Raw genomic sequence first — 17,468 nt, 5'->3', positions numbered from 1 at the left:
GCCAACGGCAGAGCAGGTGGACTTTGAATCACCAGCCTCACCTCTTGAGAAGCATCCATCCCTTGATGCCAATGTCAGGAAGTAGAAGGGATTGTGAGGGTCTTAGGATACTTACTTATGTGGCTAAGGTGTCATTTCACCATGGTATAACTAAAACTGAAATTCATCGTTTTAAAACAAAGCATGTGAGGTGGCTTATTATGATTCCAAACGGGGTTCAAAAAGCTTTACAAATATGAACTCATCTCCGTGTGTTCAATAAGACATTTTCCTACCCCGCTGGGTGGCATGTGCCTATAGGCCCAGCTACGGAGGAGGCTAAGGCAAGAGAACCACTTGAGCCCTGGAGTTCAGGGCCAGACTGAGCAACACAGAGAGAAAGAACTCTGTCTTGAAAAAATAAAAATGAAAGGAAAAACAAAACAAAAGCTATGCAGTAATGTACTTTATACATTGCTTGTCTAATTCCAAGGGAGGATGATACTATCGGCCAATGAGCCCCGATTACTGACCAAGGCCATTTGGGGCCATGGGCATCAAACACTGTTCTTTTGCTTTTAGTTTTGTTTTTCCTTAGAGAGATAGATGGAGGATGGTGGTGTTCATCTGTTACCTATTTACTTATCTCATGCTACAGATTATAGAATCTTTATAGTTTGTGGCTGCTGCTTGGTTTGGAGAGCAAAGAGATGAGATGACAAGGAGTGAGACAGTGAGGTGAACAAGGTAGGACTGTACTAAAGTTTCTGCAAGTCCTGCAGAGTAACTCCCAGAAGTGCGCTGCCCTGACTGGCCCACCAGCCAGGCATGCCTATGCCACAGCCAAGGGACAAACAGGTAGATGCAGGCTTTGGGGCCTTTCCTGACGATGGACAAGAATAAAGTTTTAGCAAGGGCAAAGGAAAAAAAAAACGATAAAGTATTCTAATGACAAGTGAGGATTTATAATCATTGTCTTAAAATCCTTGACGTACGCCCTAAATTTTTAAATTTGGTAATAGAAACTAGTCACCAGCCCGGGAGTTGCGCCCTGGCCCGCGCGCGGTTGGGGCTGCGGGGGACCAGAAGATGCTGCAGCGCCGCGAGCTCGGATTGGCGGAGAAAAGGCCGCGAGCGAAAGCGCTAGGAGGTGCCGCCCGCCGGCGGGGGAATCCCAGGTTGGGGCGCGCGAAGCCTCGGCCGCCCCGCCTACCACGGGCGCGTCCGCCCTCGGCTGCCGCGCCGCGCTGCCATTGGTGCCCGGCTGTGACACGGAGCCGGCCGGGGCCCTGGGCGGGCGGCGCGAGGGGCGGGGGCCGGGCGCGCGGCTGATGAAACCGGCGCCGATCCCGCCCGCCTCGGCGCCCCATTCACTCCGCGCGGGCAGGTGTGAGCTGCGCATCCAGCCGGGCAGGCGGGGCACGCGGGCAGCCGGCACGCCTGACCTCCGCTCCGGGCCGATCGTCCGCCAGTCTGTGCGTCCGTCGGTCCACCGCAGTCCTGCTCGCATCCTGCCGCCCGCCGGCGCCCGCTCGGTGAGTGCCAGAGCCCTCAGCGGAGGGACAGCTCCCTGGCGCGAGTCACCTTGGAGGGGCCTCGGCGCCGCGTGGGGTCGCTGGAGGAGGGAGCGGGGTCAAGGAGGGTCCCGCGCGGGGGGTGTTGGTATCCTCTCGGGAGGTCCCCGGCTGACCGGGAGCGGGGACGTGCCCGCGGGGCCGGTGCCCATGCGGCTGTCGCTTCCACGGAGTCCATTTTGGTTCCCTGAAGGCGCGGCGTGGTGCATGATGCAACACCGACAGAGTAAGCCGGGGCGACCTGGCGCCTCGCGATGCCCGCTCCGCGCGCCTGCCCAGGGACCCTGGCGCCGGGGCGTTCGGGGTGGCCTGTGTGGCCCGGGGCGCGCGGCGGGCTCGGGGGGCCGGCCTAGGAGGCATCCGGAGCCCGCCGGCTGCGAGGGAGACCTTCCCTTACATGGCGCGGTGCTGAGCACCCCGCCCCGCCACGAGGTCCTGGGATGTGTCATCAGCCGCGGGTGGGGACCCCGCCGGGACGCTGGGAGAGTGGTCGCGGCAGGTGGCCGACCTGGGGACCGTGCTGTGCACCCCTGCTTGGTGGTCGCGGCGCCCGCCTCCTGCCTCTCCTCCCTTTCATGATAGATCCCGAGACCCGCCCTGTCCCCCAGCCCTTATCCAAGTTCCCCAGGGTTACTTTGAGGAGGTCACCTCAAGGTGGGGCTTCTTGTGGCCCGGAATGGCCTGAAAATACAGGGTTCCCCAGGCCCTCCAGATGGTTTGGAGTCGGAGGAAGTTCTTCCGGCTTCATAAAGACAACCCATTCTCAGCGTGTTTCTCTCTGCGTAGTAGGAAACTTCCCGGGCACTGGCAGGTCACCAGCCCTGCGTGTCCACGTAGTAGCAGCTGCTCCACAGTACTACCACCGTGGCCTGCTGGGTGAGCCTCTGACCCTCCTCACGGGGGGTGGGGGGGTGGGGGGTGGTGGGAACCAAACAGGAGTTGTGTTTGACTTGTGTCATTACGGTAGCCAGACATGTGCCTTCAGGAAGAAAGAACTACACTTCCCAGTACCCACAGTCGTGCTCTCTGTTGCTAGGTTTTCTCCCAGAGGACACGGTTGGGATTTCAATCCCAGATATATTTCCCTAAAATAAATATGCTTTTTAAGTAAAAATTCACTACAACTGTGTACCTTGCCTTCTGGCTGAATGTTCTAATGGTAATTCAAATTATAATTTAGTGGGGTTTGTACCTTAACATAGCTTGTCCTTTATGTGTGGTTCAGATAAAAGGAAACCATGATACATTTATTCCCCTGATATTTTTTGTTGGTCTCAGTGGAGACTATCATTATTTTCATATGCATGCACCTGCCTGGCTTTAAAACAAAAAGTCTTATTTAAGTAAGACACAGGATCTTACTTAGAAATTTAGGGGAAAGGTCAATAATGGATTAAAATTCCTTTTAAAGGTTTGGCATATTGAGATGTTTAATGATTATAAAGGTAAAAATTCAAAAGGTGTCAAAGAAGTTTTGAGTAAACAAACAGGACAGGGCTTAATAAGAAGCCATCAGAAAAGTACTCAGTTGGCTGGATATGAATCTTAGAGCCACATGGCTGTTTTTATGCATGTGATTATTGGCTTTAGGTGAAAAAAAGTCATGGAAGACAAGATTGATGGCCTCAGGAAGTTTGAATTCTAAGACACATATGTTCATTACATTTTATAGAAGATCTCATCCTCTGATGGAATTAGCACATGGTTATTGGGTATTCTAGTTTCTTTTTATCGAATCCAGTAAAATCAGGCAATCGTTGGAGGGCCCATTGCATCCAATGAAACGAATCCTTTCTTATAAGTAACTGTGTATTTGAAGGTATTGCTTATTAATGCCAGGGAGGAGTCTGAATAGGAAGAAGTCCTTGTTACGGAGGGAACTGTTTCCTCTCACTCTGGGGATACCTGGGTCTCTGTCATCTTGCCCAGAGGCTCTCCCCAGATACCCTTCATTTCACTTGGCCCTTCGTCCTTGCTCCATGGAAGACCTATGGATGAGACCCTGGCCTTATCTGAATGATTGGCTCCTTTAGGCCTGGGTAGTGTGTGTGTGTGTGTGTGTGTGTGTGTGTGTGTGTGTGTGTGTTTTGTTAGGGATCAAACCCAGAGCCTCTCCCGTGCTACTCTACCACAGGGCTGCACTAGCAGTCCCTGGTCAGCGTAAATTTAGAGGCATACCCAGCCAGATTGGCAGTATTCCCATGTGAAGTGTGAGAGAGGTCAACTATAAATCCAAGCATGGGGGAATCATGGTGGAGGTGGGAAGGCTAGGAAAAGAGCATGTGGGGTGGAAGAAAGATTTGAAAAGACACAGCTAACATTTTTAGATACTTCTATCCCTAAGGACAGGCCTGGACGAGATGGATCCTTTTGGGGCCCTTCCAAGGTGTATGAGTGTGTTGCAGCCACCTGTCCCAGAGTGGTAGCCTTCTTCCCATTCACCTCACACTAAAGTGGGGAGCTCATTGAGCTCTATCTCTTCTGCTACCTATCACCTCCCTTGCCCCTCCAGAGTGGGCAGCTTGCTGGTGGACTTCGCTGGTAGGATGGGGATCCCAGGTCAAGGTTCCCAGGTTTTAGTTCTCCTCCAGGGAGGGAATACAGTAGAAAAATCTTTGGCTTTCAGCCTCATGGTAAACTTGAGCTGCTTCTCTTTCTATTCCTCCATAATCTGTTACCTGTCCTCCCTCTGCCCTCCAACAGTTTGGAAAATAATGGCCCCTGCACTTGTTTGAAGAGAGTCAGAATTTGTCAAGGGAGGTTCAGTGCATTTGCTCTTGGAGTGACTCTGCCACCAGGATGGGCACAAATGGGGGAAACCCTTTGGTGGACTGCTAACGATGTCTGTTTCCCTCCTGAGGCGTTGGTTCATTGCAACACTGGCAGACTAGGGGGACACTGTTTTCTTGATCCACTGGTCAGGATTCGGTCCTCCCAGGAACATGGGCTGCTGGAAAGACATTTCTGGACATTGGAAGGTTCACCCTACTGCCACACTCAGTGGCTGGCATTGGGCTTTCCCTCTCTGGTTATTATGGACAGGGGGGACCTGCAGATGGTACCTTCAGGGATCACACTGTGCAAGCTGAGTACAAGCTGTGACTGAGGGGCGAGGCGTCCACCTTTCCAGCTCAGGGCAGGCCCTGCTGCTGGTGGTCTGAGGAGCCCTGAGGAGGGGCACCGAGCCTGGGAAGAGTGCTGCTTTTGACTTCTGGACTCAGCTTTGCCCCTCTCTCCATGTGCAGACTCTGGGTCGTCATTTAGACTTTCTGAAACTTATGCACTTATGGGGACCTGTCCTTCCCAGCCTCCCTGGCGAGAAGCTGGAAAACTTGAAGTCCATTCAGTCCTTTGACAAAGGTGTCAAATTCATGCAATTTCTTTTTTGAAATCAGCTCTATTTCCAGTTTAGATAGTGGTGGGAGAAAGAATGTCCCCTCTCTTGATAGCACTGTGTCTTTCTCCGTTGTCTCTTTTTCCAGGTTGTGTTTCCTTTTCCCCTCCCTTTTCTGGGGGTGCAGAGGGCCTGGGCAGACGCATTCCCTTACCTTTCCACATTCCTTCTGCGGCGCTTTTTTTCAGGATGTTCAGATAGTTCTTGACCATACAGACAATCAGACATTTTTCCTGTGTGTTCAACAGTGAGTCCTAGTTCCGGATCGTAGAGACCATGTAGCAGTGGTGACTCTGGGAGGGGCCTCTGCTCGATATAGCCAACCTGAGCTTATGGCCCCACTCCCCAAACTACGGGGTCAAAGTAGAAGCCACGACCGGTCCCCAAAGAAAGGGCTGAATGACAGAGTGAGCCCCGCTTACAGGGATGCCTGTTCTAAAGTGTTTCCTGTACCACATGGAAATCCTTTCCCACGCTGCTTGCGTAGTAATTGGCTTTTATTTTACTTATTTATTTATTTATTTTTTTGAGACTGGCGTCTCTGCATTACCGAAGCTGGTCTCCAACTCCTGGGCTCAGCCTCCTGGCTAGCTGGGGGTATAGGTATGTGCCATTGCACCTGGCTTTTAGTGCTTACCTTTCAGGATGGAAAGGATTTAAATGAGATAATTGATGTTACACACTTACAGCATCTGGTACCCAGTATTTAACACAAATGTTAATAGTTATAGTGGAAGGAAAGGTTAACTCTTTGATTTAGGTGTGGGAGAAAAATGATTTTTAAAACAACTAAGTTCACTTCCCCATTTGCCATGGCAATAAAATGTAGTCCCCTTTCCTTGGAATGTGCCCAATTCAGGGTGTTGTGGGGCATTTGGGCCTTAGAGTAATCTGTTGACAAGTTCCCCATCCCCTCTGGTCCTGGGTCTGGAGGGAATGATGACAGCCCTGGGCTTTTGGCTCTATTGCCTGGATGTGCCTGATGAGATCCAGGTGCCACCTTGGGGTCCACAGTCTTGGGCTTGGCCACTCTGAGCACCTCTGGGTAGCCCCTTTCTTAGTGTTTGCTGTGTGTGTGTGTGTGTATGTACATGTGTGTGTTTAGCAGGGGATGTGTGTTTAGTGGGTGTGGGTATAGTGGCTGTCCTTATAGTCATCTTCATTCCCAACATTGAACCCAAGTTACCCGAAGTCCTTGGGTTTGAGAAAAGCTAAACCCCCAAACCCAGGGCCATCTGTTTCCATCCTTTCTTTGAGTAGGTAATATCCCTACTGGGGTAAGGGAGGTGGGTTCATCCCTCAGTGGGGCACAGAGAAGGGAGGGAACTGAACATTGTCATTTCTTCCAACGATTGTGACTGTTCTCATTCTTCCCATGAAATGGCTTGAATTGATCTGTTAAGGTTTGCTGGGAAATGCCCTTTTTCTCTTTCCACACCTTCTTCCTTGCCTACCAAGTGCCATCTACCAGTCTCACACCAGATAGGAAGGAAGGCGGGGACAGATGAGGTCAGGAATCACAAGTGCATGTTTAGTGCTTTCTGAGTACTTGGCGCTTGATGTATTTTCTTCCAGCCTCGTAACTGCTTGTCAAGTCTGGTCCAGCTGTTTTGACTGACGGGGAAGTGAAGGCAGGTCCTCTCTACCCCACTGGGCACACAGGCAGGTAATAAGTGGCAGAGGGAAGATTGGAACCTAAGTGGCTTGGCTCCAGAGCAGCGCTCATGTGTGTGATGGGACTGTGAAGCCAGCCCTGCCTGGGCTCCAGCCTCTCTTGGAATGTGCCCGGTGTGCCAGGTGCCTGCTGAGATGGCAGCACACACCTTTGACTGCTCCGGTTTGTTTCTGGGTAAGTTGTGGTGATGCTTGCAGGGCCTCTCCACCGTTGGCCAGCTCTGGTTCTTATCGTGGACCTTGAGGACCTGCAGAGGGAGCTTCCCTCCCTGGCCCTGATTTCTCTCTACCATCTCTGGATGCAGATCTTCCCTGCACAGCTGGAGCCCGGGGGCTGCTGGGGCAGCTGTGCTGGGCAGGTGGCCAGACTCAGGAGCCAGCATGTGTGGCAGAGACCCGGCTGCATTCTTTGGGGGTCAGTAGTTTGTCATTCACGTCACTGGCCTCTGGCTGGACACATTGCTTCCTGCCCCGAACCACAGGGGTGCCCATCCGGTCATCCCTGAGCTCCACCTCCGCGTCTCTGCAGGGAGAACTCCTCGCAGGGGGTCTTGTGGGAACCAGAAACTGTTTACACTCCATTCTTCTGAGGCCTGTGGTAGTTGTAGTTCTGCCCCCAGCTTTCATTGACTGATTTCTGCCATGTGGTGACATGGGGAAGTGTCCCCTTCCTTAGAAGACACCCCTTTGACACCCTTGGAAAGCCTGGGGTGGCCATTTTCTACCCTCAGGAGTGCTTTCCTAGGGGCCAGAGCTTTTCAGGTGGCAGGGGAACCTCCTACCCTCGCTTGGGATGAGACCAGGTCCAGGAAGCTGGGAGCTTTGGGTGCAGGCCTTGGGGACCCTCAGAATTCCTGGAAAGGAAGACGGACAGGTATGTAGTAAAACTCTTTTCCAGCGCTTTCCTTCTTTCTCATTTCTTTCTTTTTTCTTTCGGCTTTTTTTGGATAGCATTTTGAACTTAAGGAAAAGCTTCAAGAGCCCAAGGAACCCTTATGCCCTTTCCTCCAGGCCACCAGTTGCCACCATTTTGCCCTGCTGCCTTTTCCCCCACATAGACACACACAAGTGCACATAGGCACGCTTTTCTGACATGTCCTGATGCGTTATTTGCCTCTCCATTCTTTATCACGTATTTCCTAAGAACAAGGATGGCTTCAGTGTGAAATCTTGGCTTTTTCCCCCTTTTCTCAGTGCTGGGATGGAACCCAGGGCCTTGTGCATTCTCCGCCAACTCTGTTCCACTGAGCCACGCGAGCAGCCTGACAGCGAATCAGAATCAGGAAGCTGAACATCAAGGCAGCGGGGTTATCAAGTTCACAGCCCTTGTTCAACTTTGAATTGTCCACGTGGTGTTCTTCACAGCTATTTATGTATCTTGGGGAATCGGAGCTCAGAGGAACCCTCGTCTAGTATTCTACCGTGTTTTAATTTTCTGCACCACAAGTCTTTTAATTTTTAAAGGCTCTCACTTTAAGAAAAAGTTCCTAAAAGTGGGACTGCTTATCGTGAAGAACTTGGAAACTAGTACAGTGACAGGAGAAAATAAAAAAGCCCATGATTGCTGCACAAAGCCTTGGCACTTGGCCAGGTGAATGGATTGTAAGAAAAGTGGTTGGTCACCTGGTCACCTGGCCCTGCAGACCGCAGTCCCCACTTCTGGGAAGAGCCCCCTCAGCTGAGTCCTCAGGCTGTCTTTCATGCCCCTGCCCACTCTTTGGGTGGTTGCCCACATGAGCAGGCTGACAATCTCCCTTGGTAGCACTTTCCTCGTGCGCACAAGTAGGTACTTGGGGTGGGGAAGGGCGGAGATCATTATCACCTACGCAGGACTTGTTTGAGACTTGAAGTGTTGCAGGTCCTCTCTTGTCCGCTCTGTACCCCTCGCTTCCTCGACTTGGCAGAGGTTAAGGATGCACATGGGCCTGACAGAGGGCTGCGGCATGGGCCCCTGGTGGCTATTGCCTAGAGTTGCAGACTTGCCTCTGGGTGAGCCTCTCATCCTTTCTAGGAGGCCACTGGAAAAGTAAAAGGCAAAATTCTAAATTGTGTGGCTTTGTTAATGACTGTGCTACTCAAATGCAGATTTTCCTAGGGGAAGGTTTCAAAACTCCTGTGCAGTGGAATTTGGACCTTCTGTTTGGGTTGTCCCCTCTGCCGTCACCGCCAGCACTGAGAGTGGCTCCCCCTTTTCCTGGCCTCGAATGGGTCCTCCTAAGTGAGTCAGCTTTCTGGAATGATTTTGTTGGACACTATTATTTCAGAGTGCACGACGCCTCATTCTTTGTACCTCAGTTTCCCTGAGCTGCGAATCTACGTTGTGTGTGAGAAGGGGCCTCTGAAGGTCATGATCAAAAGCTTCAAGTATTTTTCCATGTGTTTGTTTGTTCTTCTCCTGCCCCAGACCCTCTCCTTGAAGGAGCTGGCCTTGACAGTGACTCCAGTGGGCAGCCGCCCAGGGTCCATGCACCCTGCTGAGCCCAGTAACTCCTAACCTGGCCCAACCAGCACCAAGGGCTGCTCTTCAAAGAAACCCTTTGAAGTGCAAACATTTCCTTTCCTGAAAAGAAGGGAAATTGAAATGAAAACGTATTGTTCTGGGCAGACAATGTTCTCTTCGATCAAAGAGGGAGTGGAGCTTATAAAGGGAGATTCGCAAATTAGACCTTGATGTGGCAAAGCCCGTGAGTATCCATCAGTGTGGAGGAGTGCACAGGGTCTCTGAGGTTGGTAAGATTGCGTTTTTCCTTATGCTCCTAAATTGAACATATTTGATTTAACTATGTCTCTTTGCGTTTTTTCGGAAATGACTTTAGGTGAATTATAATTCTGTTTCCATATTAGAATATTGTGTAGCCAATAAAAATGGCATTTTCAAAGAACATTTGATCTTAATGGGGAAAACTTTAATGTTGAAAGTGAAAAAAAAAACCCTGATTGTAATTTTCCATGTTCACCATTATCTTAATGAGATCTGTGTATTTGCACAAAAAGAAAATACGGTCACATTGAACTTTGGGAGCTGGGAGTGCAGCGCAGTGCTAGAGAGCATGCTTAACATTTGAGAAGCCCTGGGTTCAATCCCCAGCATCTCCTACTCCACAAAAGTCTTTTGTTTTGTTTACTGCTGTGTTTGTAGCACCTATGATAGTGCTCAACAAATATTTATTGGAGGAATATTTATATAGGTTAGTAAAACAGTATATTTTAAAGGAAAAATAACTGAGGTAAATTGTAACGTTTGGCAGGTAGATAGGACAATAAGTTATTTCAAGTTTCTATTACAATTCTGCCCAATCTCAGTTTGGGGTTTATTTTGTTCTTTGGTATAAGTATGCACCATATTTTGTACTTCAGTACAAATCATATGGTGAATTGTTTGCTCTGTCATTTCGATTTGGAATAATCCAGCCCTGTTAAGATCGGAGTATCAGGATATTACATTTTTGCTAGGTGGGTTATTAGATATCTTCACAGATCAGGTAAAATTAGAGCTTTCTCTCAAATCACCATTGGGCCAGCCTGTCCCATCCTGTTGTGGAGAATTTTTGCCTGATTTGCCTAGGATTTTTTATCTTTTGAGTATCAAAGATGACCAAGATACACTGGCTGATTTCTAAATTTATAATGTTTTCAGAAAATACAGCTTTTCATTTCTACATACAATGAAGATAAGCTTTGGAAATGTCCCTCATTTAGGCTGTCACCTGTCTCTTTGGTCCTGCAGGAGGATATAGGCACGTGGGATTCAAGGCTCTGGTAGTGCCTGTCCTAGCTGTCAGCACAAAGTTCTAGAAGCCTTTCTCGGGGGTGTGAGGAATGACTTCTGCTACCCACACACTGGTGTTCCCAAGGACAGAAACTTTGACCGCTGTCTACAATAAGAACTAAATTTATATTGCCATCAAGTCCACACATGGCGACACACATATTGATAAAAAGATTGGAAGTTTCCATGAAACAGCACCTACCCATTATTCTTTCCTACAGTGCACTCTGATAATTTTATTTTTTTTACAGTCCTGGGGGTAAAACGCAGGGCCTCACACGTGCTAGGCAAGACCTCTGCCACTTTCCTATACCCACAAAACTCTTGATAATTTTTATTCTTTTCTATCTCATTAAAGACATTAAAAAAGAAGGGTGCTCCTAGTGGCCACTTCCAGTTTGCAAAACACTGCCACGCTTGGATGCACCTAGCCTGCAACTTTCCAAATCTCAGGTCTGCTGCAGGCACTAAAGGTACGAGAATAATTCATCTTCTAGGAGGAGAAAATAGTGCAGTAGAGGTTTCTTTTGTGGTGAGAGTTTCTGTCTGAACTGGACTTTATTCCTTGTGATGATTCCCAGCAGGGGAGCAGGTTTACAGGACACCTGTGAACTTTCCAGCTTGCTTTGAGTTGCAAACTGAGTAACTCTGGCATCAGCTCTCTTTTAGAGGTGGCCTGGTCAGGATATGTGTGTGTGTTTGTGTGTTTCTCAGAAATGGGCCTGCCTTTATTTATTTATTTACTTGTGGTGCTGGGGATTGAACCCAGAGCCTTGTGCGTGCAAGGCAAGCACTCTACCAACTGAGCTCTATTCCCATCCCCCTTACATGATTAATTTCAAGTACTTTGAATTTATTTTTTTTTCAATGTGTTTTAAGGAAGAACACGTCTGAAAAGTTTGCCTTTTCTTTCAGTGTTAAGGATTTGTGAGTAGAACAGGAAAAAGATGCTTTAATAGAAAAGTTAATTTGAGGTCTGTCCAATCTATTGGATTAAAGTTGAACAGAGTATTGCAAATATAATATTAGCAATGACAATTATATTATTAAATAGTTCTTGGAAAGGTTGAGTGGATTTTTGCTTAAGAAGAATTTGAATTTTATTTTGATTTAACAAGTATTCTTAAATAACAAAGCCCGTGTATGTAATTCTTAAAACAATTGTAAATCAAGGAGTTGGTTCCATTGAACAAGGGCATAGTGACATAACAGAGCTAACACAAAATAAATCGCCCTAGTTTATTAAAACACTGTACAAATATCTGTCTTGTTCCTTGCAAACCTCTTTTATTTACTATGCTCAATAAAAATAAATTTGCTGTAAGAATTCAGAGTACTTAATTTACAGTCTTTTAAAAAATGCATGTATAAGTTATAAATTGCCACCACTGTTAGTATTTGAGTAGGAACTTCATAAATTTGGTTTTATGCTGTTACATACATATCAGTATTATTTGCAATAAGTGATAATCTTTAAATGTAGTTGAGTGTTGCACTCCTCACAAATCTATAATGTCAAATTTTTAACAGCCATTTTGGTTTTTTTAAAACCACTTTTGTTAGAAGACATTTCTTTTTCATTTTACTTTCTTCCTAAAGGGCTATCTTGGGGAGATATTAAGTAAGAATATCATTAATTCTTTGAATAATTGTCCTGAATTGGGAAATGTTCATCATGTTGGTCTTAGCGTTTGCAGTCAGAATTTAGAAAGTGATCAAAACTAATTTGTGGTAGGGATTAGGTAATCGCTGAATGCCTGTGAGTCTTTGGTCTGGTGAGTGCAACTGTGTACCTTGGCCAATTTTGAGTTGGGGCAGTGCCTGGTGGAGAATACCACTCAACATGAATTCAAGTCACTTTCCTATTGCACCTGGGTGCCCCTCCACTGTCCTGGTGGAGCCTCTGCAAGGGAGATCCTGCCGTGCCACCGTATGAGCTCTTGTGTTGGTGGTTGAGTTGGGGCCTCTTAGGGGCTTCTGGCTCTGACCCCCAGAGCTGTCTCTTTCTGGTGAGGTGTCCAGTTATGTAAAGGAAGCAATCATTTTCCCTTGAGAGGCACTAGGAGGCAGGCACAGAGGGAGAGAATGGGATCCTCCACACTGTTGCTTCCTGGGAGCAAGAAGTGCTGCCCCAGGTCCAAATGAAGAGACTCAGACATTTTAGTTCTTGTCCCTTTTTCTAAGAATTGCTCTTGCTACTGGATTTCCTTGAACTGGCAGAACTTTGTGCCCACTTGATAGTGAGTGTGGACATGGTGCAGGCCCCCTGCCTAGGCCTGAGGGCCATATTCCTCTTAGGTCTGGACTTCTCTGAAAGATGCAAGGTGTACACTACTAAAAGTAAAACTCTAAACTTAGGGCAGGGCTTACTGTAGTATATGGTTTCTGGAAATGACACACAAGACTGGAAGTGTCTCCATTGTAGTTGTGTATTAGGTGAATTCTGTGATGGGCCTCTGAGTTATTTCTGTCACACCTTCATCATTGTCTAAAGGCCAGAGGTAGGTAGGTGTATAGGGACTGGACAGATGTGCCAGTGGAGGCCGGCCACCAGGGTAGAAGGAGGGATTATATCTTCCTAAGCATTTAAGTAAACTATTTTGCATAATATGTCAGGGCCTTTCCTATCTTAAAGTCAAACTCTGGGTGTCTTTATGCTATCTCGACCAGGGTTATGTACAAATCCTCCCCTGGGAATCTTGTTGAAACTCAGATTCTGATTCAGGAGGCCCAGATGGGTTCTGAGAGACTACATTTCTAACTCCAGGATCACCTGGAGTGGCAAGCCCCTAGAAAATGCTGGAACCTGCAGTCATTTAGGAATACCACGGATTGAAAGATCTCAGGCCACGTCTGTCTTCGTGTCTTCTGTACCTGGAGCGATGACTGGTACAGAGTAGACATTCAAAAAGTGCCCTTTCAATGGAAGTGAAGAAATTGCTGTCCCGTGCCCATTTATTTTAGTGCCTTTGGAGGGGCCTGGTGGCCCTGTCTGTAGTCTGTGCTTTCATTTTGACCAGCCTGCTTATCTGTTTACAGCAGATAGGAAGTGATAAGTTCCACTGCAGAGGTGGGCTGCTGACAGTGCTGAGGACTGATAGCGAGGAGAGGGCAGAGTGCTGCCGAGAGAAGGCAGCATGGTGGGGAGAGCTGAGCTGAATGATGGACACCTTCTTTTCTGTTTTAGGAGATCCCTGTTGTGTGACCAGCGGCAACTCTGTGCCTTAGTTTCCCTGCGTGGAAATGGAGAGTCATGGTTTCCCACTTGGCAGGCCGTGTTGAGGATCAAAGCTTCGGGGCTATTGCCAGGCTGAGAAAATGGGATCCCCGTGAGGAATGGTGTCTGCAGGGTTAAACCTCAGGCTTCAGAGAGGTTTCTGCCAGATGAAAAATCCCGTTCCTGAGGTTGCCCATAAATGTGTCTTTGCTTTGCTAGTAAAAGAGTAGGTGTCAATTAACATGCAAAGTGAATTCTCCAGACGATGGAGCGGTGGAAATGAGCTAAGGAGAGGTTGCTACATGTTCCCTCTTCGTCAGGAAATTCTTCATGGAAGAGGCAGATGCAGGAACTTTCTAATTAAGGTCAGGCAAGGGGAAGATGAACCTGGCTTGGAGAGGGCCTGTGGGGGTGGCCGTGGTGTTGACAGAGCTGGCATGGATTGCCAGGTTTCTGGGCCCCCTGCTCAGAAGCCCTGAAACTGGGGTGCCCCTTGGAAGAGCTAGCATGCATTTGGGTGTATGCCCTTGTGGTTCAACCTCCTTGCAGTTTACTTATTCTTGGTTCTTAAGAAATCTCAGGAAGAGATGGCTAAGGGGAAAAGTGGTGCTTGGGCACAGTTCCCAATCTGTTCTACCTCCGTGGAGGTGCTGGACTCTGCCTGGGGGAGAGATCTGACTTGGAATACTCATAACTCCACCTTGGCTGTGTCTAGCCTGTCATTGAGTTCAAGGATCTCTGCCCGGCACAGGAGTCGGTGGAGAGAAATTTAAAGGGGATGAAGCGGAACAGTTTCTTAAAGAGCCTCGACATGGTCTTAAGCTTCCCAGATGTTCTATGGCACACACCTAGAAACGCCTAAGCGTTCCCTGACATTTCTTAATCTAAGTGGTTTTCTTACACCTTCTCACAGGAAAGTGGTGCGGGGGCATGGGAATGGGGTGTTATAAAATGCAGGTATGTGGCTTCGTTTTGCTGTCGTTTCGTTCACTAACTCATATACTCATTAGAAGGCTTTTTGTTGAGTAGGATATAGAAATCCCACTTAACAAAAAACTAAAATAAAAATAATTCAGAAAGGCAGGAAAATATAAAAGAAATGTCATTTACATGTTTCTTCAAAATCTGAAACTTGTGATCACTCCTATAAAGTGCAAGCCAAGGCTGCCTGTTCCAGGAAGGCCCGGGTGGTTGTGGGCATGGTGGGGTTGGGGGTGGAGGGACTTAGGATTTATTCTGTGCCCTTTGACAGCTTGTGAATTTTGCATGAGGCACGGGTTGAATTTATAAAAATCCCATCATGGCCTTGTTTGGGGGAAAAAACAGATTAGTTTTCATGGTACGTCTTGAAGGAATTTAGAGATCGCTTACGATCACCTTTTCAGTCACTTAAGAGGTGCATACTGTGTATTCGCCTCACCAGGCATTAAGATGGACAACAGATCGCATGGGTGGAAGTGTGCAGTTGGGCTCATGAACAGTCCCTCTGCTTTACAGCACTTGTCACCTTGCATGGGGGATCGGTCAGCTGAAGACATGTGTCATGACTGTTCAACAAAGCGGCCAAGGGAAGAAATCATGACACGTTCAGAAGTGTGAAAAATTCCCGTGAAGGAGAAGGTTATGCCACTCGTTGCGAGGTGTATTGATGGACAGTGCGCGTGAACAGAGTGACATGGAATGGTCACAGGAAAGGGCACGCATTACTGAAGGAACTAGGAGACCAGGTGAAGGGAGGTAGAAGAAACTTGGTGGAGGAGTCCTCGATTCTTAGCAGGGCCTCATGGGCCCCGAGAACCCGAAAACCCAGACAGGCCATCTCTGTTGTCCCCTGCTGGGTTCGCCACACTCTCCTCAATCTTCAAAGTGAGGCCACCTTAGGGTGTGCGTCTACCCTAGACTTGCCCTTTCAGTGACCTGGAAGCACATAGACCACAATGCTGTGGACTCTTGTCACCCTGGGCAAGACATAGGCTCAGGGCCATCTTTTCTGCTTACCGATTTAGAAGGGATTGCATGAAGATGTTACTTTCTTTGGGATTTCCAGCTCTGAAAAGGATAGAGGTGACCAAAGACCCATGGAAGAGCACTGTGTGGTTTGGTGACATGTGAAAGCGAGTGTCCAGGGGTAACAGTGATCAGGTGTACTGGGGACAGGAGTTCTGGTCTTAGGACATGAAAGGTTGTCATTGAGAATCTTGGCTTTGTCTGCGTAGGCCCAGAAATGCCGAGCAGGACTCTGGTACTCCCAGAAGGCACAATGACTCTTATAAAGTGGGGGCTGGGGGCAAGGTACCTGGAGCTAGTGTCCATGTGGTTCACCAAACTTGTGCTCCCTCAAAGGACTATTCCAGAAGACCTTCTGCATCCGGAATGGTAAGTTTCCTTGTTGCAACTGGGGAGCGCGTGGTCTTGGACGCAGCATTTCTCAGTCTCATTGCCCACTAGTGGATGCTAATCCATTCCGGATGGCTGCCAGCCACTTCCTGGTGTTGGGTCGAGCTGGGCAGCAGGGTTCTGTTGTGCAGGGTGACTCCCGGGGAGGCCATGAGAAGTTTCAGCTCCAAACTGTCTCACCAGAGAGGGAGCCTGTCAGAGGTTATTTTTCAAAAGACTTATGAGCCAGTCCTACACATCAAAATACAGACAGCCCTCATCAAAGGAAAGGGAAAGAAATCCTGCCTGTGTTAACCCACGCTGCGTGGACTGGGGGGGTGAAGCCTTGCAGCAGCAGCAGAAGCAGCAGTCAAGCCCTGCTGAACCTCTGTAACGAAAAATCTAGCAAGAGCTGCCTTCTGCCCGAAGCGCCTTTGGCAAAGGCTTCATGGTGCTCTTGCTTCTGCTTCTCCCCCACCTCTTGAGCAACAGACTTCCCCCTGGCAGAGTAAAGAAAAGCACAATGTGAAAGGCGAGAGAGGGCTTCCTGCCTGCCTCCAGGTCCTGCATGCAGAGGAAAGGGAAATAGTATGGAAGGAAGTCTTGTGTCTCCGAATGAGAGGACTCTTGTTAGCCCTGCGGCAGGTACCGAATGCATCTCCTCAGGAGCCTGGAGCACTAGGCATATCTGGTGTAGGACAAGAGGATACCCACTGTGACCTCGCAGCTCTTAGTCTTGTCCAGGAAGAAACTGTCGTTGCAAGGAGATAATACCACATTTGCCCTTGTAAAAGCCTCTGCAGCTGTTCCCTGGTCTCCCCTGGACTCCTGGAGAGACTCAGCCTGGAGACAGGGGGTGGGACACCTGGTGCTTTTCATTGGCCCCAACATTTTGCCCAGGGTCCTTTAGATTTGCTGAGCAGGTCTGATCCAGCCATGAAAGGGCGTTGTTACTCACATAGGCACATGTGTGCGTATAAAAACAGCATGCCCTTGTACTGAGGAGCGTGCAGAGCAGTGCCCCCAGGTTAGGGAAGGTTTTTAGGAGGACAAAGGATGGCAAATAGTCAGATTTAGGGGAAGGAAAAAAGGGCACCTCAGTTTTGCAGCCCAAGTTCAGATGTCTTCAATGTCTGCTCTCTGGGCAGAAATGTGATCAGGATTATGTTACCAAAGAAGCCTTGACTTTTGTTTGGGGATAGCAGAGCATTCCTAAGAGTCGCCTGGAAGAATCGTGATACCCCAAGGGTCAGAGATGTGATCAGAGTTTCAAATGCCATGGGCCACAGCGAAATGGGCCACACTTACCAACCAGCTTTGAAAATCAGCCATGTCCTTTGTCAGGTCTTGCAAATGTTTTGGAATAAATAAAAAAAAAAAAAAGACTTTGCGTGGCTTGTAACACACTCACCAAACCTGGAAAACGTTCGGAGGAAGGGAGGTAGACTCCTGAAGAACGTGGTTGTGGCTGCACAGCACACAGGG

General features: G+C 48.4%; 1 protein-coding gene across 1 annotated transcript in view; it reads left to right on the top strand.

Annotated features, from left to right (window-relative positions):
* Positions 1-1,316: 1,316 nt before the first annotated feature.
* Positions 1,317-17,468, top strand: part of Slc7a1 (solute carrier family 7 member 1) — a 75,837-nt gene continuing 59,685 nt past the window's right edge. Inside the window, exon 1 of the mRNA XM_026388381.2 lies at positions 1,317-1,514. The gene's annotated coding sequence lies outside the window, so the exon portion shown is untranslated. The remainder of the gene's footprint in view (positions 1,515-17,468) is intronic.

The sequence above is a fragment of the Urocitellus parryii genome, chromosome 2, assembly GCF_045843805.1.
Source record: "Urocitellus parryii isolate mUroPar1 chromosome 2, mUroPar1.hap1, whole genome shotgun sequence".
Taxonomy (NCBI): domain Eukaryota; kingdom Metazoa; phylum Chordata; class Mammalia; order Rodentia; family Sciuridae; genus Urocitellus; species Urocitellus parryii.
Note: the sequence above shows the minus strand (reverse complement) of the source record. Positions and strands in the feature narration are given on the sequence as shown.